This window comes from Dendropsophus ebraccatus, chromosome 14, assembly GCF_027789765.1.
Source record: "Dendropsophus ebraccatus isolate aDenEbr1 chromosome 14, aDenEbr1.pat, whole genome shotgun sequence".
NCBI classification, from domain to species: Eukaryota; Metazoa; Chordata; class Amphibia; order Anura; family Hylidae; genus Dendropsophus; species Dendropsophus ebraccatus.
Genome location: NC_091467.1, coordinates 59,159,087 through 59,184,480, shown reverse-complemented (window position 1 = coordinate 59,184,480; position 25,394 = coordinate 59,159,087). Strand labels below are relative to the sequence as shown.

At 45.1% G+C, this 25,394-nt stretch overlaps 1 protein-coding gene across 1 annotated transcript in view; it reads left to right on the top strand.

The window, feature by feature from the left end:
• Window positions 1–25,394, top strand: part of CD40 (CD40 molecule) — a 91,833-nt gene that overhangs the window by 15,244 nt on the left and 51,195 nt on the right. Inside the window, exon 2 of the mRNA XM_069952051.1 lies at window positions 11,301–11,406. The gene's annotated coding sequence lies outside the window, so the exon portion shown is untranslated. The remainder of the gene's footprint in view (window positions 1–11,300; window positions 11,407–25,394) is intronic.

Here is a 25,394-nt window from a genome sequence, read left to right as displayed (position 1 = left end):
AGTATGGTGGAGAGAAGCACAGGAGAGAAGCAGGGGGGAGAGAAGCACAGGAGAGAAGCATGGGGGAGAGAAGCACAGGAGAGAAGCAGGGGGGAGAAGTATGGTGGAGAGAAGCACAGGAGAGAAACATGGGGGAGAGAAGCACAGGAGAGAAGCATGGGGGAGAGAAGCACAGGAGAGAAGCAGGGGGGAGAAGTATAGTGGAGAGAAGCACAGGAGAGAAGCATGGGGGAGAGAAGCACAGGAGAAAAGCAGGGGGGAGAAGTATGGTGGAGAGAAGCACAGGAGAGAAGCAGGGGGGAGAGAAGCACAGGAGAGAAGCATGGGGGAGAGAAGCACAGGAGAGAAGCAGGGGGGAGAAGTATGGTGGAGAGAAGCACAGGAGAGAAACATGGGGGAGAGAAGCACAGGAGAGAAGCATGGGGGAGAGAAGCACAGGAGAGAAGCAGGGGGGAGAAGTATGGTGGAGAGAAGCACAGGAGAGAAGCATGGGGGAGAGAAGCACAGGAGAGAAGCATGGGGGAGAGAAGCACAGGAGAGAAGCAGGGGGGAGAAGTATGGTGGAGAGAAGCACAGGAGAGAAGCATGGGGGAGAGAAGCACAGGAGAGAAGCAGGGGGGAGAAGTATGGTGGAGAGAAGCACAGGAGAGAAGTATGGTGGAGAGAAGCACAGGAGGGAGAAGAAAACAGGCCCAGGTTTCACACTGAGTATAAATACATTTAGAATCTATATTATTAACTATATGTATAATATGTACTGTTTTAGTGTCATTTTGTGCCATTTTGTGCCATTTTGGTTGGTGGTGTGCCCCGGGATTTTTTAAGTATAAAAAGTGTGCCGCGGTTCAAAAAAGGTTGAAAATCACTGACTTACAGTATACTGACCAAAATGTTTGATGGACGTTTTTTCAGACAGCCATCATTTCAAGGCCAGACAGCAACCATTATTTTAAAATAACAGGCGTCATTTGGCTGCAAAAAGAAAACGCTGTCAAAAACTGCCAACAGAAGATACTGGGTGGGCATGGCCTATATGTGTTTTTAGTGGACTCCTCTGCATTATCTGTGCCCACATGCAGCCCGTCACTGAGCAACGGTCAATCCAGGGGGCAGCCCCGAAGTCTTCATTGACTTCTGTAACGCTGGGAGTTGTGGTTCCCCTGTGCCACCACTAGCGATGACGTAAGCCGCACCAGGGAGCGGAGTCTAAGGGGCGCTGGTCTTCACCAGAGCCCACCGCAAGGCAGGATTGATTTGCTGCGGCAGGCGACCCCCAGGTCGCTACCCCTGGCTTGGCTTGCTAGTGGTGGTGGCGAGATGCAGCAGGAGACAAGTAGGCAGATAGGCTAGAACCGCTTGACAGGATAAAAGGGCAGGATACACAGGCAGGAGTATACATCTAGGATACACAGGCTGGATACAGGAGAGCTGGGACTACACACTAATGAAAGCATACAGAGGCTCCAACACCTGTGGTGGGGCAAGGCTGCAATTTGTAGGAGAGCCTCAGAGCAGCAGTCAATTAAAGGCACAGTGACCCTTTAAGTTACAGCAGAGCCTGCGCACGCGCTCCCTAGGAGACAGAGACGTGCCGTCGAGCTGACAGGGAGCTGAAGGAGGAGGAACCCCGGCACAGAGCAGGAGATGGGGCAGCAGCTGCGCGGCGAGAGGTATGTGCCACGGCCGCGGATGTGACAACTTCAGCGCTAAACCACACATAAAAAAGTAACTTTACTTGATTATATTGGGCTACTCACTCCACAGCACTTCTTATTACTCCCTGTCCCCATTAGGACTCACAATCTAAATCCACCTCTCTGAATCTTTTGGAGTGTGGGAGGAAACGCACGCCAACACAGGGAAAACATACAAACTCCTTGAAGATGTTGTCCTTGGTGGGATGTGAACCCAGGAACCCAGGGCTCCAAGGTGATAGTGCTAACTACGAAGCCTCTGTGCTGCACTTTTTTCCTGTGTACCGAAGTCAATGGAAGTAGGTTTTCTAAGCTAACTGTCAGGAATGTGCAGTAAGCCTGTTTTTATTTTTTGGTTAACACACCCGCTTGCTTTTCAGCTTCCTAGCAATGCAGGAGTTACACTGCTCACCGCTAGCCTTGATCGCTGCAGCTGAGCAGTGTGGTTTGATTGACACATGCCTTTGCCTGTCCGGAACCTTGAGGATCAGAGCGCCGGTCCAATGGGGATCCGGACCGGGCTCTTGATCCTCATAAATGAAAGCAAAACCAGTCTTTCCCTGCTGGCTATTAAGGTTAATACCCTGATCCCAGCTCCCCCTGTCTACTCCTGTGATCCCCGTACCTAATTCCTCTGCTTGCTTGACTTGTTACCTGACCTCCAGCCTGACCTTTGAGTGTCCGTTTGATCTTTTGTACTGCACTGCCCCTTTATTTCTGACTTGGCTTGTTGACTCCCTTTATTGTGTTTGTCTGTCTGTCTTGTTCTGTGTTACACTTAATCAGTACAGGGAACGTCTTTGTGGTTGTCTGCGGCTGCCTAGGGCCGATTGAGGCAAGTAGGTAGGGACAGTGGGTGGGTTCAGGCGTAGGGCCCACTTTCTCCTATTGTCCCTACCTCCCCGTCCTGACACTAACTCCCTTTGTGCCCAGGGACAGCCCCTGTGGGTGTGATTCTTAATGCAGGAGCCTGCTGCATGTCAGAGAGGGGCCGCCTCTAAGTTCCGACGCTCCCAGATAGGCTGGATTACTGCCAACCCAGTGACTAGTTTGGCACTGAGGAACGCCCACATGACTAGTTGAGGGTAATTTGCATATGGTGCTGGACATTTACAAACTTCATTTTTGGGGGTTATGTGCAAAGCTTATAGGTGTCAATTACACATTTGGAAACAGTGCAGGGGGCGTCATTACACTGTACGTATAGCTTCCTGGGCATTTTTCGAGTGATTGGTTCCCTTTAAGACCAGACTTACCAGTGACTGTCATTTTTCCATTACTGTTACTTTTGTTTCAGAGAAATACTCGGCTCAGCCAGTGGTACTGTCAACGTGAATAATTGGAGAGGTTAGATCTAAAATACTACTTTCCTTTGACAATCTACATGGAATAGCCTAAATCACATTAAGGTGAAGACACATTATGACTGGGGTTGACGCCAAGCACATTTATATACATTAACAGTCACTGTTTTCTAATAAATAAATTGCTTATTCCTGCCTTACATTTTTGCCAGCAGCGTGGCTTCCTGCCCAAAGTGCTATAATCACTGGGGGAAAGAATGACTTTCCTCAAGTTATAAGCACAATAGTTCACATTGGATCACAGAGTAAAACAAGACCCCCATCTATTACTGTCACATCGTGTCCTCTCTCTGTAATTACACTCCAAAGAAATATGAAGCCTACATTCAAACTTTTCAGGGTGTTTTTTTATTAACATTGACTGGAAGTGAAGAATTATTTAAACAGGAACATATAAAAGTTCATAAAATTTTTGAAAGGATGATCAAACATAACTGAGAACAGTCGGGTAGTATTCAGTGGGTACATGGAAATTACCCAAGTTCTTTGCAGGTTGTGACTATATTCACACCAGTTTTTAAAGTGAGAAAAAGAAAACGGACGCTCTTTGATGATGATGATGATGTCCTAAAAAATGAACGTGCTCATTATTTACAGGCGCCATACAAAATAACAGCTCTTATTTATAAAAAAAAAAACAAAAACAAAAAAAAACTGCAGTTTTTTGATGAAGATGGTCAGGACTGAGTGATCACTGTGTGCTCTCTGCCTTATTAATCAATAGACCCCTACTCTAAGGAGTGTTTCCTCCCAAAACCTATATGATCATATAATAGTAAATCGGAAGTCTGAGTGCTAACCATTTCAGTGTATGCAGTTTAGTGGAACTCTGGGGAGCAGACAGTCCCACAAATAACCCTGTATATTTTAGAAAATTGACAGAATGTGGTCACTACTAGACCTTGTTCATTACGTTGAAAGCAAGCAGCCTGGTGGGTTCCCAAAACCGATAATGTAGAGGTGGTAGGCTATTTTTACACACTGTTGATTATGGTTATAAACTATGTGAGCCCACTCTATACACTGTGCCTCCGGACTGCTATCAGCAACTGGGGAAAATTGGCCCAGCTGGCTAATTAATTAATTGGTAGGGGGAATTGGTGGGATGCGATCGCAGAAAGCCGATCTATTCCAATCCTCAGCTAGGCTGCTGTGGCTCTAGGATTGCTATATGCTGCCTTTAGCAGCTTGTTGCAGTTGAGCGAAGATCGATCAATGTAATGTCTTTGTACTGCATTGATCTCTATGAGCAATAGTAGTATACATAAATGCATAAAAAAGTGTAAAAAATAAAGTTAAGATCACCCCCTTTCCCCATTTTTTAAATAAAAAAATCTTAACAAAAAATTAACATATTTGGTATTGCCATGTGTGAAATCGCCCCAAGCTATGCACTGATCACATCCCTGATCTCGCACGGAAAACAGTGTAAGAGCGAAAACCCGCCAAAGTACAAAATTGCAGATTGCAAAAATAGAATAAAAAGTGATCAGCTATCTGAAGCAAACTAGATTTTTGGGGCAAGAATGCACAGCTACTGAACTAAAAACCTGGATTACTGTATGGTGTCAACGGACTGTCATTTGTTGAGGCATGATTTTTTTCTTGATCCACCTGGAATAACAAGAAATCGAAAGGTAAAATGTCATTTACTGTAAAGCGAGTGATTTGTATGGAATTTTTTACAGCATGTGTTTAACCTTTTTTAAAAATATTTAAAAATCTATCCATTTTCTCTTTTGCTTGTTTCCTTATCTCTTATACTGAGATTCTGCAGAACTGCACATTGAGAGGTTTAGCTCATGAGTCTCGGTCATGCTGTGATTCACACTTCCTCTTTGCAGAGTAAAGGCCCTTTTACACGGGCCAATAGGCTGCAGCAAGTGAACTCTGTGATCGTCTCCTAAGCCTTCGCAAGGCACTACAAGGGACATTTGCCCATGATATTGCTGCAGATATATGTTCATAATATGTTTAGGGGAAACTTATACCTAATGCACCCTACTGTATAAGGATAAAATTTGTACAGAGCCATAATAGGGCTGCAATAGAGGTACATGGGGCCTGTACTGAACAAACAGGATTGCCTTCTCATGGATCATTGCACCAACTCAGCAATTCTACTTCATAAAACAAATTTGTAGATCCACTGTTCTTAAGAGGCTAAAATATAATGTTTATTTCACCATATTAAAACATTTGACATGGGGTTTTGCTAAACTTCACCGTGTTTCAAGTGCATTCCATTGTTCCATTATTAATTATGTAGGGGAATTTTCCTGACATCCCTCGTGCAGCTTGTTTACTTTATCATATATATTATTTGTATGGATAGTCCACTTGTGTACACATACATTACATGATTAAGTGAATGTATTTAAATAATATAAATGATAACAGAAAAAGAAAAAAATTATAATTTCCCACTCATGGTTAGTGGTCGGGAGAAGCCATTTATCCTCAATCTACTGTTTTCTCTTTTTACATCATAATGACAACCAAAAACATCCAAATGAGCCTGATCAAAAGTTTACATACCCCAGTTCTCAATACCGTGTATTGCCCCCTCTAACATCAGTGACAGCTTGAAGTCTTTCGTGGTAGTTGTGGATGAGGCTCTTCATTTTCTCAGATGGTAAAGCTGCCCATTCTTCTTGGCAAAAAAACTCCAGTTCCTATTAATTCCTGGGTTGTCTTGCATGAACTGCACACTTGAGGTTTTCCCAGAGTTGCTCAATGATATTGGGATCAGGAGACTCAGATCGCCACTCCAGAACCTTCACTTTGTTCTAATTTTTAAGGAATTGATAATAACTCAAATGTTCAAACTGTGATTAACAAATGGAAAACCAGGGTTCTCACTGGTAACTCACAAGTAACGTCAGCTGAAATATAGGACTCCCTAGAAAATAGCAGTGTGGCTGTTTAAAGATGCACAATAAGGAGGCACTTGAAGAAAAATGGGCTGCATGGTCAAGTATTTAGAAGAAAGCCATTACTGTGCAAATGCCACAAAGTATCTCCCCTACAATACGCCAAACACACAGACAAGGTTAAAACATCTGGAACAAGGTAATTTGGAATGATGAGACCAAAATTTAACTTTTTGGAGAGGTGTCAACAAGCCTATGATGAAAGGAACACCATCACTATTGTAACGCACGGAGGTGGATCGCTGATGTTTTTGGGACATTTGAGCTTCAAAGGCACAGGAAACTTGGTCATAGTTGAAGGAAAGATGAATGCAGCACATTATCAGCAAATACTGGAGGCAAATGCACGCTCATCAGCCCGGAAGTTGCTCAAGGGATGTACTTGGACTATCCAAATCACAAGCCCAAGTCGAAGTGTTAGTGGCTACAGCAGAACAAAGTGAAGGTTCTGGAGTGGCCATCTCATTCCCCTGAGCCACTATGGGGAGATATTCCAAGACATCTTGGAAGTGGTGGCGGCTGCAGTTCGGCTGGGAACACCAGAGACACCGCAAAAGAACACCAGGGGAGCGCAGAGAGATAAGCATGAGTTGTTTATTGTTTTTCAATAGAGCAGCATTGTAGGAAAAATTGTCTAACACTTGATATGTGATATACAGCCCTGTGGACTGTATGGCCTCTATGTACGCCACAGGAAATAAACATAATTTGCATTTGTTAAAGGGATTTCCTATGTAATAGATGGTAAAGTAATAAACAGGACAGAAATATCTGATGGGGACATCATTTAACGTCTGCAGAAAGCTTTCTTAATAATGAAACTAATCTGAGGCCAAGCGTGAAAAAAGGAAGTAACTGTATACAGGGCATTTTTTATTTTTACTCTTTATTTAAAAGGGCACTGTCATAAAACAAACGTTTGACATGTCGCAGGATCGGTGTCCCAGCATATTCTGTCCCATAGCTGAGAGTATGTAGTTATCTCCTTTTGTATGGAGCTGGAATTGGTAACATATTCTCTACGTTATATTTCTCCATGTATCTCCGATTACTATTAGACACAGTAACGCAGCAGCAGTCTAACATCTGGATGTCATGGTCACGGTCATTCGTTGAGGGGGTAGAATATGAAACATTCTTGTAAAGCATGGATAGTAGCCCTATGGTAGACCACTGAAACCTCCATAACCACAAGAAAACTCTGTAAGAATTCCAGAATGGGAAGTGACATTGCACTTCGCAAAACATATTCTTGGAAGTTTAACCAAATTTATCTTTCCTTTTGTATTTTTATTTTTGGGTAACCAGCAGGGGCAGGTGTGAACTTACTACAGAACACTAGCTTTCCTCTCCATGTACCTCTACACCGGATCAAGGACCTCCGCCAGAAGGCCTTATAATGTCACGATGAGGGGGAAAATGCCTTCCCAGCTGATGGATTGCCCGTTCAGCCAATCAGTGACTGCAGCAGCGTCCTGCCCCAGTCACTGATTGGCTGAGCAGGCAATCAGCCGGGTCATGACATCGGCTGGGAGAAGATCCCGGAGCCCAGTGGGGGTCCCGGAGTGACGGGAGAGGTTAGTAACGCTTGTTTTTACTGTTCCACCCTGCCCTTGCTTTCCTTTAAAAAAAGTCCCCTCACCAGACTTCTCCTTACATAATCAGCAATGCATTCTATTTCACTAATAGAGTGATATCTATTTTTACACACTGACTTAAAGTGACTCTGTACCCACAGTCTGACCCCCCCCAAAACCACTTGTACCTTCAGATAGCTGCTTTTAATCCAAGAACTGTCCTGCGGTCCATTTGGCAGGTGATGCAGTTAATGTTCTAAAAAACAACTTTTAAACTGGCAGCCCCGTGCCCTACGGGAGTGGCCTAGATTGTGTATGCATTAGGCTGGCACAACCTCTCTGTCTCTCCTCCCCGCCCTCCTCATCATTAGGAATGCTCCAGGCAGATTGTCTCCTATTCTTCCCCTGTGTCAGCAGTGCACATGGGCTAGATCTTTAAGTGCAAATGTTCAGCATGGAGAAAATGTTCCAGTGGCATTCCTAATGATGAAGAGGGTGGGGAGGAGGGATGGAGGGGTGGTGCAAAGTTAGGGCACAGATATTCTAAGCCACACCTGTAGGGCATGGGGCTGTAAGTTTAAAATTTGTTCTCTAACCTCTTAAGGACATAGGACGTACCGGTACGTCCTATGTCCTCATTAGCACTTCAAAGCGGGGCCGCGCGGCGGCCCCGCTTTGAAGTGCCGCGATCCCGGGTGCCGCGTGTAGCCCGGGACCGCCGCTATTAGCGGGCACGGTCCGATCGCCGTGCCCGCTAATTAGCTAATCGGAGGCAGCTGTCAAAGTTGACAGCTGCCTCCGATTACCGGAGGCAACGTTTCCCTGGTGTCTAGTGGGGGAGATCGCTCCTCCGGGACCTTGTCCCGGAGGAGCGATCTCCGTTACTGATGCCGGCCGGGGACGCGTCCAAGATGGCGCCGTCCTCGGCTCGGCACTCGTTTGTTTCCGGCTGCAGCAGCCGAAAGCAAACGAGTGCCGATCTCATGGATCTCTGCAGCATATCTATGCTGCAGAGTTCTCTATGAGAGATCAAAGTGTATATACTAGAAGTCCCCCAGGGGGGCTTCTAGTATATGTGTAAAAAAAAAAAAAAAAGTGTTGTTAATAGTAAAAATCCCCCTCCCCTAATAAAAGTCTGAATCACCCCCCTTTCCCCAGGTTTTAAATAAAAGTAAACAAATAAATAAATAAATAAACATGTTTGGTATCGCCGCGTGCGTAATCGCCCGAACTATTAATTAATCACATTCCTGATCTCGTACGGTAAACGGCGTCAGCGCAAAAAAAATCCCAAAGTGCAAAATTGCGCATTTTTGGTCGCATCAAATCCAGAAAAAATGTAATAAAAAGCGATCAAAAAGACGTATATGGGCAATCAAGGTACCGATAGAAAGATCACATCATGGCGCAAAAAATGACACCTCGCACAGCCCCATAGACCAAAGGATAAAAGCGCTATAAGCCTGGGAATGGAGCGATTTTAAGGAATGTATATTGGTTAACAACGGTTTGAATTTTTTACAGGCCATCCGATACAATATAAGTTATACATGTTATATATCGTTTTAATCGTAACGACTTGAGGAACATGCATAACAAGTCAGTTTTACCCCAGGGCGAATGGCGTAAAAACACATTTCCCCCAAATAAAAGAAATGCGTTTTTTTTTTCAATTTCACCACACTTCGAATTTTTTTCTGGTTTCGCAGTGTACTTTATGCAAAAATTCAGCCTGTAATTGCAAAGTACAATTAGTGACGCAAGAAATAAGGGGTCATGTGGGTTTCTAGGTGGAAAAATGCAAGTGCTATGACCTTTTAAACACAAGGAGGAAAAACCGAAAACGTAAAAACGAAAATGGGCCATGTCCTTAAAGGGTTAAAGGAGAAGTCCGGCCAAAATTAATTTTTGATATGTTGTTACTTATGAAAAGTTATACAAATTTCTAATGTACATTAATTATGGGAAATGCACATATACTGCTATTTCCCTTAATTTAGTAGATCAGGAAGTGTTAGAATTATCTCTGAAGAAGTGACGTCACGACCCAGGGTGTAATTCCTATGGAGTGTCCAGCAGGGGGCGCTCTCTATATAGAAGTCTATGGGACTTTATTGTTTCTATGGGTTTCTATCTAATGTAATGCAATGTTATGTACAGTGTGCTTTATTGAATGAATACATCTATGGAACACTTTGGGGAGCAAGTGTCCCTGCTCCCCAAAGTATTGCATAAATGTATTAATTCAATACATTCGGATATCACAGTAAGCCCGCCGATCCGCCGCATTTCCGCCTAATTTCCGCCGCACGCCGATCCGCTGCATTCCCGCCGATCCGGACCATATACATTGAACTACAGCTCCCATCATCTGCTTCTAGTATGAACAGGTGATGGGAGCTGTAGCTGGGTAATGGATATGACATGCCGCCGGGCGCAGGGGGGAGCCGCTCAGTACACAGCAGCTCTCCCCCCTCCTCCTCCTTCCGGGATAACTTCCGCCTATAGCACTGCTGAGTCCCTGCCTGGCCGCCGCTCTCCGCTCTCATATACCGGCTCCCGGCATCAGCGCGGACACCAGGATGCATCGGGTGCCGGTATGTATGGGGGGGAGAGCGGAGAGCGGCGGCCAGGCAGGGACTCAGCATTGGTATAGGCGGAAGTTATCCCGGAAGGAGGAGGAGGAGGGGGGAGAGCTGCTGTGTACTGAGCGGCTCCCCCCTGCGCCCGGCGGCATGTCATATCCATTACCCAGCTACAGCTCCCATCACCTGTTCATACTAGAAGCAGATGATGGGAGCTGTAGTTCAATGTATATGGTCCGGATCGGCGGGAATGCAGCGGATCGGCGTGCGGCGGAAATGCGGCGGATCGGCGGGCTTACTGTGATATCCGAATGTATTGAATTAATACATTTATGCAATACTTTGGGGAGCAGGGACACTTGCTCCCCAAAGTATTCCATAGATGTATTCATTCAATAAAGCACACTGTACATAACATTGCATTACATTAGATAGAAACCCATAGAAACAATAAAGTCCCATAGACTTCTATATAGAGAGCGCCCCCTGCTGGACACTCCATAGGAATTACACCCTGGGTCGTGACGTCACTTCTTCAGAGATAATTCTAACACTTCCTGATCTACTAAATTAAGGGAAATAGCAGTATATGTGCATTTCCCATAATTAATGTACATTAGAAATTTGTATAACTTTTCATAAGTAACAACATATCAAAAATTAATTTTGGCCGGACTTCTCCTTTAAGATAATAACTGCATCACCTGCCTAATGGACCGCAGGACAGATCTTGGATTAAAAGCAGCTATCCGAAGGTACAAGTGGTTTGGGGAGGTCAGATTGTGGGTACAGAGTCACTTTAAGGGGTTGTCCTTCTTGAGGAGGTCCTGCTCTGGGCTCTCAGACAGAAGAGACAGGTGGCGTGGGACAGGAAGGAGACAAACATGAGCTGCAGGGAACCAGGGAAAAATGAGTACAGTTTTTTTTTTGTTCCCCCAGCCAGCAATATAGAACTTTAAAAGAATTATTTTTAAAGGAACCCAGTGCACTAGTGCAGGGTTTAAAGCCACAGTGCATGTGTTTTATCTTATAGGACCAGCAATAGATGTAACACATTGCAGCCATTTTCCTGGAGTTCCATTAAGGCTTATACAGAGAACTAATCATCTTTCTTCTCTCTCTTTTTGGGTCTTCACCTGTTTTTTAGTGGCTGACTATCCTCTTTGTGGAGCTGTGACTAATATGTTATTATCTACTTGGAGGGTCTCTCTGGAAGGATTACGAGTAACTTGCTTGATGCTTTTATTCACCAGGTACAATTCCTTTAGACCAATTTGGTTTTTAATACACTTGTCATGTGTTATTGTGAATAGCGTTGTAGATAAATGAATGAGTTGAGGCTGGGGAGAATATATGTGATTTAAAGGGGTTATCCACCTAAAAGCGAGAAAATTAAATGCTAACTGGTCTTACTCGCCAAGTCGTCCTGAGTATTTTGAGCCATCTCCTGTCTCTCCAGCTGCTTCCATTCCTAAGTTACAAGTTTTTCTGTAAGCCGCTCTATTACCAAGATAGAAAACTACATTTCCCATCATGCATTTCCCTGATTAATCCATTGATCCTGATTGATCCACTTACCTTTTTTTCCTGCCCACTGCTGTCATTTCTTTTTTTCCCACTGATTTTGCATCACATTACCCCAGTATGTATTCCATACTCGCTGATGATGTAGCAGCTATGTGCTGCATAACAGGCATCTGTTTACCAGGGGTGGGGGGTTTAGTGTAGGTTTAGATCTCTGCTTGCTGACTGTGAATAAAAACATTTTAGTTCCATCCAGACTCTAAGGACATCTATTACATTTACAATATACAGAGCTGTGACACAAAGACAGGTACATATGTCTGCATTCAATGACAGCAAGCAAAGATAGAACTATACCTTTTCATATTACAAAAACCTAGGCTCAGGGATACATGTAAGTCTATGGAAGCAGCACAGGTGCATGGAGATGATGCAGATAATGTCTTCTGGGGGTCGGGTTACCAAGTTAATAGACAGCTAACCCGGCCCCAGAGAGGAGATCACATGTCCTCAGACCACAAAAGGAAGGGGGGGGGGGAAGAGGGAGCTCAGCGTGAGTACCCAGCTCAGCACCCAGAGAGGAGGATTTTACATCTTCAAAGCCTATCAAAATGAGAAAAAAACAGGGAAAGGGTGCAAGATAGTTTATACATGTACATTAGACATAGGGTGGTATTGGGAAGAGGGAACATTTAGAATATTGTTTTTGTTACCCAGATAACCCCTTTAATATCATAGACCATTGTTTCATCATTACATACATTAAGGTTGTTCAGTAGATCTCATGTGATCATCAGAATGTGAGCTGGCTCAGGCATGAGCAGGCTCTTGTTACAGAGGCACAATGTTGCCTCCAGCTGCAAAAGTGATTGACAGGGCTGGGAGCACTCCTTCTTAGTTCTATTTGCCAGGGTGCATGTGCATCTGTAGTTGTCCGGAATTCTGGATGCCACAATAGGGTTCTATGGGGCGTCAATGCTGGAATTCCAGAAAATTAAACGTCCTATAATTTCCAACCTTATTTTCCAGCACGGCCACCCTTCAGTTAAAATCCTGAAGGGTGTCCATGCCCCATAGAACCATATGAATCTGAATAGATTTTCCTGAAGTGTTCGGTCCAGAAAAGCCATTAAATGGCTTAGCTTTGCAGCATGGTTTCAGCATTTTAGGCATTATTCTCCTCTTTATGCTGATCTGTGAATACTCATGGCATATGGATGCAATATTGATGTTTTCTATGGAATGTGGATCAGCAGGTGTAGATAACGGATCGGTCGTTGTATGCCTACTGCATACTAGTGCAAAACAATGGATCCAATGTCTGCATCTGGTCTGCAAAAAACATCGTCAGTGCTTACGTATGACATTCGTATGACACACGGATCCATTGAGTTATAATAGCGAGGTTGTTCCTCGAAAGGGGAACAAACAATGGCAGGTTGTAACCAACATGGATTCCGGAAAGAACAAAGAACCATAGAAATGATTGGGCCTTATGCTTTTACCAATACACGGACAGTATGTGCACCAGAAGATATGAAAGTGGGCCTCTATGGTCCATGGGGCTCGCTGTAAAAAATCTCACTAAATGCTGTTAAAATAGCCTAAACAAGATGGCAGCCCCCATAGTAGTGTACTAAAGATAAAAGGTAATAAGGTACAATCAGAAAATGGAAAAAGATGAGAAAAAAAGAGAACATGTTTTACTACCTGTCTCTAATGGTGATACATTCCCTTTACGCTTACACATCCGATTTAACATATTATAACTCAATGGGGCTGATAATAATTGCTATGTTCTAAAATCCATTTCCATAGTGACCTTGTTATTCGCCTCCGGTAAGAGTAATTTTCAGATTCTAGTACTTTGTTTCTAAGGCCATGATTAGTTTTTCTAGTGACCTTATCTCTTGAATTCTAAGCAGCCATATTTAGGAAGCTATAGAAAATCTTCTGACTATAATGTCATTATCCTTTCATAGCCATGTACCTGAGAACACATATTTTTTGTTGCAATGTTAAACGTACTTCATTCGACTGGTTCTGCATTTTCATAGGTCATCTGTTTCCGCTTCTCTACAGAACAGTCGGTCAGCAGCCTCTATGGCCCATCGTAGTTGTTAGCAGGTTCTTCATTTCTAATAATGTTTCAATTTGCACAGAATAGAGAAGATATTATTATTATTATTATAGCCGACTGTTCAGAAAGAAGGTATAAGTGTCAGTAACTTACCTGATCGCGCTCCAGCGTCGTCTGGGCCGGCTGGAGCGCAGCGCCGTCCTCCTCGGCAGGGCCGGGTGACGTCACGGAGACCCGACGGCGTCCCTAGTAACCAGGGGAGCCGCGGGTCTCGCATCAGTGAGCGCCGCCCGGCCGAGCAGCTGAGTGCTGTTGGACTCAGGCTGAGTGACGGATCTCTCTGCCACTCAGCCTGCAGTGCACCAGCTGCTATGTGTCTGGATTCAGGAGGCCGGACCAATCAGCCTTTGGTCCGGACTCCTGGTCCAGTATAAAGTGTTGTCAGTACCAGCCTCTATCGCTGGCTATTAGTTGTTTCTGATCCCAGCTCCCCAGTCCCTCGTATTCTGCTATATCCTTCCTCTTTTGCCTCGCCTGGATTTTGACCTTTTGCCTGACCCCTGACTCTCCGTTCGGTTCCGATTTTGTACTGCGTTGCTCGTTTGGTTTCTGACTCGGCTAGTTTACTCCCCGCATTGTGTTTGTCTGTCTGTCTGCGTTTTATGTTTTGCACGTATACAGCATAGGGATTGTCTTCGTGGTTGTCCGCGACCGCCTAGGGTCGACCGAGGCAAGTAGGCAGGTGACAGTGGGTGGGGTAAGATTCAGGGCCCACTGTCAAGTGTCTTGTCTTCACCTGCTATTCCTGACAGAATAGCCAGCCGATACAGTTTCGTGACGTGCACCAGGATCTCTATTATGGATCCGATGAAAGCATTAGTGGAACAAATGCAGAACCTAAACACAGTGGTGCAGAGTCTTGCTGAACGGGTCCAGGAGCAGGAGGCTGCTCCCCGACAAGTTACCATGACCACCCCTTCTCCCCCTGAACCACCTGTACAACTCCCAGAAAAATTTAAGGGGGATAGAAGGAATTTTCTGACCTTCAGAGAGGGGTGCCGATTGTTTTTTCGACTACGTCCTCGCTCCTCAGGGGACAAGTCTCAAAGAGTGGGGATTATCATGTCGCTGCTGCAGGGTCCACCACAGGAGTGGGCATTTTCTCTCCCTCCCAATGCCATAGAGTTAACCTCTGTTGATTATTTCTTTTCAGCTTTAGGATTATTGTATGACGACCCTGACAGGACTGCGGTAGCCGAGCGACAATTGACGTCCTTAAAGCAAGGAAAAAGGCCAGTTGAGGAATACTGCGCAGAGTTCCGCCAGTGGTGTATCCCATCCGGTTGGAACGACTCTGCTCTGCGCTATCAGTTTCGGGTGGGCCTATCTGAGCAGCTAAAGGACCTGTTGGTAGCTTATCCACCCCCTGAAACGTTAGAGGAGACCATGACGTTAGCCATCAGGGTGGATCGTCGTATGCGGGACAGACGTAGGGAGAAAGGTACCGCTGAACTCTGTAAAACCCCTACCTCTTTTCTGTCTCCTTCTAAACCTCCTCCTTCCCTGTTACCACCACCGGAGGAACCCATGCAGATCGATGCTACCGATGCGAAAACTAGACGAGCCCATCGCATTCAACATAACCTCTGTCTGTACTGTGGCAAAGCTGGACACCGTGTTCGGGAGTGTACCTCCAAGCCTGGATCATCGCCGGAAAACTCCAGAGCCTGAGTGACTATCGAGGGGGTCACTCAGGCGCACAGGTACCACTCGATAAGAATAAGCTAATGGTCCCTATCTCACTATGTTTGGGTGAGAAATGTATTTCGGGGTTTGCCCATGTTGATTCAGGGGCATCAGCTAATTTTATTAATTCCGGGTTTTGGTCCAGTCTGGGGGTATGCCCACTTCAGCTTAAGTGCCCGCTGAGTATTACTGGGGCGGACTTTACCCCATTGGCTCAAGGTAGAGTGAAATATATCACTCCTCCTCTGGAAGTGAAAGTGGGGTCGATCCATTCGGAGTGTCTTGATTTTTTGGTTATGGACAATTTGTCTTCTAATGTTATTTTAGGTTTGCCCTGGTTGACCCAGCATAATCCTGTTTTTGATTGGGCAAGCAGAGAACTCGTTCAATGGGGGCCAGAGTGTGCTGCTCACTGTCTTTCTTTAAATTTAACAGGTTGTTCTGCATTAGAAGGGGAGATCCCCGAGTTTCTGTCTGATTTTTTTGATGTTTTTGATGAAAAATCGGTGGACGAGTTACCCCCTCATCGTCCATACGATTGTGCTATTGATTTAGTTCCTGAATCTAAATACCCAAAAGGGCGAATCTTTAATTTGTCTAGACCAGAGAGGGAAGCTATGCGGGATTATGTTAAGGAAAGCTTGCATAAGGGCCATATCCGTCCCTCCTGTTCTCCTCTTGGGGCCGGATTTTTCTTCGTAGGTAAAAAAGATGGTGGATTACGCCCCTGTATTGATTACCGGGAGTTAAATAAAATCACCATTAAAAATCAACACCCGCTTCCTTTGATTCCTAATTTGTTTGATCAGATTGTAGGAGCCCGGTGGTTTTCTAAGATCGACCTCCGGGGGGCCTAAAATTTGATTCGTATAAAGGAGGGTGACGAGTGGAAGACTGCATTCAATACCCCCGAGGGACACTTTGAATACCTGGTCATGCCCTTCGGGTTGTGTAATGCACCCGCAGTTTTCCAACGCTTTGTCAATGATGTGTTTCGTGAGTACCTGGGTCGTTTTGTAGTGGTGTACTTGGACGATATTTTGATTTTCTCCCCAGATTGGTCCTCACATGTCAACCATATCCGCAGGGTTATGGAACTTCTAAGGCCAAATCAGTTATTTGCCAAGTTGTCGAAGTGCCAGTTTGGTGTTCAGGAGGTCTCTTTTCTGGGATATAAGATCACCCCTAGTTCTTTTGGTATGGATCCCCTTAAAGTGGCAGCCATTGAAAAGTGGGAACGCCCCAGGAATCTGAAAGCTCTTCAGAGATTCCTGGGTTTCGCCAATTACTACAGAAAATTTATTAAAGGGTTCTCAGTGATTGCTAAACCTTTAACTGATCTTACCAGAAGGGGAGCTGATATGGAGAACTGGACTCCTGAAGCCATGCTGGCCTTCGACAAACTCAAAACATGTTTTTCTACAGCCCCGGTGTTGATTCAACCTGACTTTGAACTGCCTTTTATTGTCGAGGTAGATGCATCAGAGGTGGGTGTAGGGGCTGTCCTGTCACAAGGTCCAGAAACACTCACTAATCTCAAACCCATAGCCTACTTCTCTAGAAAATTCTCCAAAACCGAATGCAACTACGATATAGGCAATAGAGAACTCCTTGCCATTAAGTGGGCATTTGATGAGTGGAGACATTTCTTAGAGGGGGCTAAACACAAAATTAAGGTTTTAACCGATCATAAAAACCTCGTTTATTTAGATAAAGCCAAGCGCCTTACTCCACGGCAAGCCAGATGGGCTTTATTTTTTACACGGTTTAATTTTGAAATCACCTTCAGGCCGGGTTCCAAAAATATAAAAGCTGATGCTTTGTCTCGTAGTTTCAATATTAACGAAGGCCCCGTAAAGGAATCCGAAACTATCTTATCCCCTGGGGTGGTGGTGGCTATACTGCAGCCCGATCTGGCTGCTCAGGTGGTTCAGTCTCAGTCTATGGCGCCTAGAAACACCCCGGAAAACAAACTATTTGTTCCCCCAAATCTTCGGTTAAAAGTGTTGGAAGAAACACATTGTTCAGTACTGGCAGGTCATCCAGGTATTGCTGGTACCAAATATCTACTGTCTCGCCATTATTGGTGGCCATCCTGGGCTACGGATACTAAGCTGTTTGTAGAAGCTTGTGAGATTTGCGCCAGGTCCAAGGTTCCTCGCAGGTTACCGGAGGGACTTCTTCAACCCCTGCCTCTGCCTGCTAGACCTTGGACCCACATCTCCATGGATTTCATAACTGATTTACCACCCTCTAAGGGTAAAACGGTGATTTGGGTGGTTGTTGACAGGTTCTCGAAGATGTGTCATTTAATTCCTCTCAGCAAGCTTCCCAATGCTCGTACCTTAGTCTCTCCTTTTATCAGTCATATCTTACGTTTGCATGGGGTACCAGAGAATATTGTTTCTGACAGGGGAGTACAGTTTATATCTAGATTCTGGAGAGAGTTTTGTGGTCGCCTAGGTATATCTTTGTCATTTTCTTCAGCCTTTCATCCACAATCCAATGGACAAACGGAGAGGGTGAACCAGTCACTGGAGCAATTCTTAAGATGTTTTGTTGCAGGTTCACAGGAGAAATGGAGAGAATACTTACCATTGGCTGAATTTGCCCTAAACAATCATGAAAGTCAGTCTCTTAAAATGTCGCCGTTCTTTTGTAATTTTGGGTTTAATCCTCGTTGTTCTTCTGTACATGCGTCCGAATCCATTAATCCATCCGCCGAAAGAATCTACAGAAAACTGTGCACAGTTTGGGCCCAGGCTCTGCAGAACCTGGTTAAAGCCCAAGAAAATTGTAAAAAACAATCTAATAAAAGACGCATATCTGGCCCTGAGTACAGGGTAGGTGACAAGGTGTGGCTCTCTACTAGAAATTTGAAATTAAAGACACCATCTGGTAAATTGTCTCCAAAATACATTGGTCCTTATCCTATAGTTGAGATCATAAATCCAGTTTCATTTAAGCTACTGTTGCCTAGGAGTCTAAGAATTCACGATGTTTTTCATAAGTCTCTGTTGAAAAAATATGTTAATCCTGTGTTACCGTCTGCTCCTCCCGCTCCGTTGGTTATTCAGGGTGAACTAGAATATGAGGTAGAGAGAATTCTGGATTCTCGTCGGGTTCAGAATTCTTTGCAGTATTTAGTTCATTGGAAGGGATTTGGGCCAGAGGAGCGCACTTGGGTAGCTAGTAGGGATATGCATGCGTCACGTCTAGTTAGACAATTTCATCTGCATAATCCATCTAAGCCTGGTCCCTTAGGTAGAGGTCCGGAGGCCCCTCCTGAAGGGGGGGGTAATGTCAGTAACTTACCTGATCGCGCTCCAGCGTCGTCTGGGCTTGCTGGAGCGCAGCGCCGTCCTCCTCGGCAGGGCCGGGTGACGTCACGGAGACCCGACGGCGTCCCTAGTAACCAGGGGAGCCCCGGGTCTCGCATCAGTGAGCGCCGCCCGGCCGAGCAGCTGAGTGCTGTTGGACTCAGGCTGAGTGACGGATCTCTCTGCCACTCAGCCTGCAGTGCACCAGCTGCTATGTGTCTGGATTCAGGAGGCCGGACCAATCAGCCTTTGGTCCGGACTCCTGGTCCAGTATAAAGTGTTGTCAGTACCAGCCTCTATCGCTGGCTATTAGTTGTTTCTGATCCCAGCTCCCCAGTCCCTCGTATTCTGCTATATCCTTCCTCTTTTGCCTCGCCTGGATTTTGACCTTTTGCCTGACCCCTGACTCTCCGTTCGGTTCCGATTTTGTACTGCGTTGCTCGTTTGGTTTCTGACTCGGCTAGTTTACTCCCCGCATTGTGTTTGTCTGTCTGTCTGCGTTTTATGTTTTGCACGTATACAGCATAGGGATTGTCTTCGTGGTTGTCCGCGACCGCCTAGGGTCGACCGAGGCAAGTAGGCAGGTGACAGTGGGTGGGGTAAGATTCAGGGCCCACTGTCAAGTGTCTTGTCTTCACCTGCTATTCCTGACAATAAGTGTGATTTACACATAGCCGACTCTACATTAGAGCCCTATGTCTTCATCAGAAGTTAATTTTAAGGACTGTAGTCAATTCGGGTTGAGTTGGATTTCTAAATTTTACAACAAAATTGGAATTGTCTAAATCCAATTTTTTTGTGATTTATTTCAGAGCAGGAGCAGCGACTGCTGTCAGAGACTGTATAACTTGCTGCTCAGTTCATATACCCTGGTCTGGGCGCTCTGTGAATGATTGCCATCCAGAGATAGACAGCAATGCTATATGAATCACTACTTAAAGTTTCACTGTCGTTATACCTTTCAAAATCTAAATCAACAGTAGATGTGAAATGAAACAAGTTTGCAATTTACATTCATTATTTTTTTTGTTGTTTTCATGCTGTAAAACAAAGCTGAAATTACCAGAAATCCAGGTTCTGTCCCCTGAATGCAGATTTTCTGACTTGTGCTGGTTAAAAAAAAACCAGACTAAACACAGGAATTCCATCCAGAACAGAGAGTCACGGCTCAATGTGTCCATTAGTCACATGACTGCCTTCTCTCTGTGAGCGCTCAGATGGCCTGGGATACACCGGACTTCCTGTTTTCTGTTTCCTGCTTTTTGAGAAAAAAAGAGTCAGAAAACAGGAAGTGCCGTGTTCTCCATGATAACTAAAAAATAAATAATGAATGTAAATTGCAAACTTGCTTTATATCACATCTACTGATGATTTACATTTTAAAAGTTATAACAAAAGGGACACTTTAAAGGGAAATTATCAGCAGGTTATAAGTATCTAACCTGCTGATATGTGTCTATAGCACACATGGAACTGAGGCTGAATGTAAGTTTTTTACCTCAATTCATATGCTGAGGTGGTTAGTTGCACTGAGGGAGGGACTACAACCATTAGCGCACAGTTTCACCCTTTCTAATGACTATTAGGGCAGTGATGTCACTCCGGTGCTCATCTTCAGAGAGCGTCAGATAAATACTCATTAGCAGGGGCGGGCTGGCCCAGGCGAATCAATGCGCTAAAGGTGGTAGTCCTGCCCCCGATGCTCCAAACAGCCTCTTTAGCATATGAGATCAACTACAGGGTCTCTGAAAACAGCCCAGAGGATCAAGGTGAGAAACTTACCTTGATTCTCAGTGCCCTGTGCCCAGAGGGTAGATGTTTCTAATTGATAGTTTCCCTTTAAAGCCCATTTACATTGGATGATTAAGTGACAATTAAGCATTCCTGATACTCATCCCATGTACAAGGGCCAGCGAATAGCCGACAAAGAATTTAATGTTTTGTTTGACCATTTGAAATGGGAATTTAATGGGCCGCATGATTGATCAAGCCTTGTAAAGGTTCAGCAAACAAGCACCGATCACTGTATAAATCCCTTACGTTCTATATTTGCTTGGCTGGAGAAAGAGAGGAGTCTCAGCTTATCTGGATAGATCGTCGCTTCTTATCCTTCTTGGGCAAAAGGCAATGATGCATTGCTTCACCACTTAGGGCCCTATTACACAGGACGATTATCGTGCGGGAAAATCGTTATATCATTCCAATTTAAACGATAATCGTCCGGTGTAATTGCAGGCAGCGATCGAAAAATCGTTTGTGTGTCATTGATTTAGATCTGACCCTAAAATCCCGTTAATTGTTCCATAATCAGTCGCTGTACTTCCTCATTTGTTTGATGTCATTCTGCAATTGTTCACTAATCATTCAGACTAATTCCAAATAGTTCTTTCTTAAACGATTGTAGTAACAATCTTTGTAATGATTGTAACTAACGACTATCGTTCTATGTAATATGGTGAACGATCTCAGGTTAACCATAAACAATCTCAATCGTTTATTGTTAATAATCACTTTGTCTAATAGGTCTAATAGGACCCTTATGGTCCTTTTACATGGAGCGATCATCGTTCGAATTTTCATGGTAACGATCGCATTTAAGCGATAATCGGCTCGTGTAAACGCAGCGAACGATCAAGTGACGAACGATAAATCGTTCATTGTGATCTTTCAACAAGTTCTCAAATCATCATTGGTCGTTCACTGAAAATCCGCTGATCGCTTAGTGTAAACAGTCTTTTAACCTTTCACCCTATGTGTGATATGGGCTTAAGCGATCTTAAAACTATTGCAATAACGATTTTTTCAAACGATACATTGTTACTTCTAAACACTGATCGTTATAAAAACACATTGTTACTTCAAAATCGTTAATCGTTTGATTGGACGAATCATCTCTCCATGTAAAAGGACCATTAGACTGCTAATACTCTGCGATTAGTGTGCTCAGGGATTACTCACTGAGCAGCAAGGTTTACAGTGCATGTCTCCTGCTCAGCATGGTGCTATAATATAAGGTTCTACATAGAACAGCAATGCATCTCCACTTTGGGCCGTATAACACGGGATAACTATCGTTCGAAAATTTTTTAATTTAAATGATAATCGTTTCGTGTAATAGCAGGCAACGATTAAACGACCTACGAGAAATCGTTGATCGTTTGATAAAATCTGGACCTATTTTCATTATTGATAAAAAATCGTTTGAACACAGTTTGGTGTAATAACACGTTGTTCAGTCATTCCCTGGTCTATCAGCCAGGAAAGGACAAGCGCAAGAATGACCCTAAGTAATGATCATCGCCATGTGTAATAGGGTGAACGATTTAAGATCTTTTGTCATAGTGGTCGTTTGAGCTCGTTTATCAGTAATTGCCGGAAAAATTGTCCCATGTAATACCATGCGCTCCCTACACTCTGTACCAAATTTTTTGCAGAAACCACATTGAACCGGGAACCGGTGATGTATACACTCCTGCCGGTGGGGGGTTAACGGGGCGGGCTGCAGACATACTCACAGCGGGATGTACATCCTGCTGCGAGTTTGTCTGCCCATATGTTCACAGGGCAAGGATCTGCAGTGGGTCTCGCTGCAAATTGGCAGTGAGAAACTCGCTGCGGATCCGCCCAGTGAGTCTGTACCCTAAGAAAGAATCCTCTGTAATTATCTACTACTGAAGCGACAAACAGTCGTGCATTAAAATGAATGGCTACCCATGTAGTGCTCGAACAGGTTGGGTATGCCAGAACATATTGGCCTTACAAGGGGGGTTGCACTTGGGAGATTTGATGCGGCAAATGGTCAAGTATTGCAACTATAAAAGGAACTGTCCAAAATAATAATGATCTTATCAAATGTAGTATTCTTATTTTAGATATAATTATTTAGATGTCTTATATATATATATATATATATATATATATATATATATATATATATATACACACACACACACATATATTATGTTATAAAGTGCATCATGTACAGTTATTTCCATCAGTGGATTTATTACGCTAATCCTTATTTCCTGACCTGAGAATAATAAACGGATTGGTTACAGATTAGAAAACCAATATATGAGACTTCCAAATAGGGCGATTCCTAGAAGTGGTTGAAGGAAAAATATATTTCTTTATTTCTTTCTCGGGCCATGGAAATTTTGTGCCGTGACACTTACCAGCAAATCCACATAAAACCGTCAAGAAATTCAGCACGTGTAACATACAAGTGTTGTGGTGGAACTTGCTGTGGGTTTCATCCATTGCAATAACAAGGGTGAAATCAGAAATAAATCCGTGACACGATAGAGCAAGCCCTCGCATGCTGAAGATGTGTACAGCAAGCTTCCCTATAATCCGGCTGGCTGGGCTCTATTAACTGTGTACGGCTAAGAAAGAAAAGGATACAGCAACATAAAAAAATCCACAAAATTTTCAGGGTGCTTGGTGTATGTTCACCACCTCTTCCCCTTAATAGGAAGCGCTAGCTAGAAATTTCCAAATAGTTCTATATTGTAGAGAAAGTGTTATTTATAACATCAAGGCTACCATTTAAAGGGAACTTTTCATCACTTTCATGCTGTCCGAACCATGAGTCATCAGCATCATGTTAGGAAGGGAACAGCACAGCCCTGCTCTCATCCACACCACTGTCCTTACCTACTTGGACTATCCAGCCTAAACAATGCAATGGTCCCTACACTACAGTAAGGAGGGAGAGGGGGGTCAGACAGGCTGGGTCAATACCACAAAACAGGGCAAAAAAGCAGATAAACAAGCCAAAGGATCTGAACCAGAAAGGCAAACAGAGAAAGCAGGTCAGACAAGCTAGGTCAGGGGTACTCAACAACTTTTAGTGAAGGTCCACTTACCGTGGTCAATTGTCAGGTGAAGGTCCGAGATGAACATCAGTAGTAAACGTGTTTTTTAAACTTTTCACAAACGTTGTTGAACTATTTACATACAGAGTTGATGCTTATTAGTGGGAAAACTGGCATTTTTTCTCTCTCACCAGCCCTTATATAGCCCCCCTGTGCGCTCCCCCAAAAGTATATAGCCCCCTGTGCGCTCCCCCAGTAGTATATAGCCCCCTGTGCGCTTCCTGAGAAGTATATAGCCCTGCTGTTACTCCTCCAGTAGTATATAGACCCCTGTGCGCTCCCCAGTAGTATATGGACCCCCTGTGCGCTCCCCCAGTAGTATATGGACCCCCTGTGCACTCCCCCAGTAGTATATAGTCCCCCTGTGTGCTCCTTCAGTAGTATATAGCCCCCCTGTTCGCTCCCCCAGTAGTATATAGCACCCTGTGAGCTCCCCTAGTAGTATATAGCCGCCTGTGCGCTCCCCCCAGTAGTATATAGCCCCCCTGTGAGCTCCCCCAGTAGTATATAGCCCCCCTGTGTGCTCTCCCCAGTAGTATATAGCCCCCCAGTAGTATATAGCCCCCCTGTGTGCTCCCCCTAAGTAGTATATAGCCCCCCCAGTAGTATATAGCCCCCCTGTGAGCTCTCCCCCAGTAGTATATAGCCCCCCCAGTAGTATATAGCCCCCCTGTGAGCTCTCCCCCAGTAGTATATAGCCCCCAGTAGTATATAGCCCCCCTGTGAGCTCCCCCCAGTAGTATATAGCCCCCCTGTAAGCTCCCCCCAGTATTATATAGTATTATATAGCCCCCCAGTGCGCTCCCCCAGTAGTATATAGCCCCCCTGTAAGCTCCCCCCCAGTATTATATAGCAGGCCCGGATTGGTAATCTGGCAAAGCGGGCACATGCCCGCTGGGCTGCCAGTATTACCAATCCGGGGGCCGCCGTTCCTGGCCCCCATGTGCGCCGGCCCTCAGCAGTGGCTGCAAGAATAGCGCAGCCGGCCGCTGCGCTATTCATTCAGCCTCTGCAGAGAGCCGGCGCCCTGGCCCTTTAACTGTGAGCGTTCAAGATGAACGCTCACAGCTTGCAGCGGCCGCACTCTGCCTCTGACTGACAGAGCCAGGTAGCCATTGGCCCCCGGCCCTGCCAGTCACTCCTGTGGCCGGCCAGTCTTCCTAGTTGGAAGGTGTCAGGGCCGGCCCGGGGCTGCAGACGTGCCGCGCGCAGGCACGTCTGCAGGCACCTCTAACAGGACCCCAGGGGCTGACGTCACTTCCCTGACGCGCCGCTGAGGACCTGTGAGAAGAGACGCCGCCGACGCGCTGCAGCAGGGAGAAGAGGCTGCAGACTAAAGATCCGGGACCGGAAGGAAGAAGCTGCCGGGAGCGAGGTGACAGGTGAGAATGTGTGGTTTTTTTTTTTAACCCCTTAACATGTGGCCATGGGGGGGGGGGGGTATTCTATATTGGGGGGGAGGCACAGGGGGGGCTATCCAATATTGGGGGGGATGCACAGGGGGGGCTATTCTATATTGGGGGGGGAGGCACAGGGGGAGGCTATTCTATATTGGGGGGAGGCACAGGGGGAGGCTATTCTATATTGGGGGGAGGCACAGGGGGAGGCTATTCTATATTGGGGGAGGCACAGAGGGAGGCTATTCTATATTGGGGGGATGCACAGGGTGGGCTTTTCTATATTGGGGGAGAGGC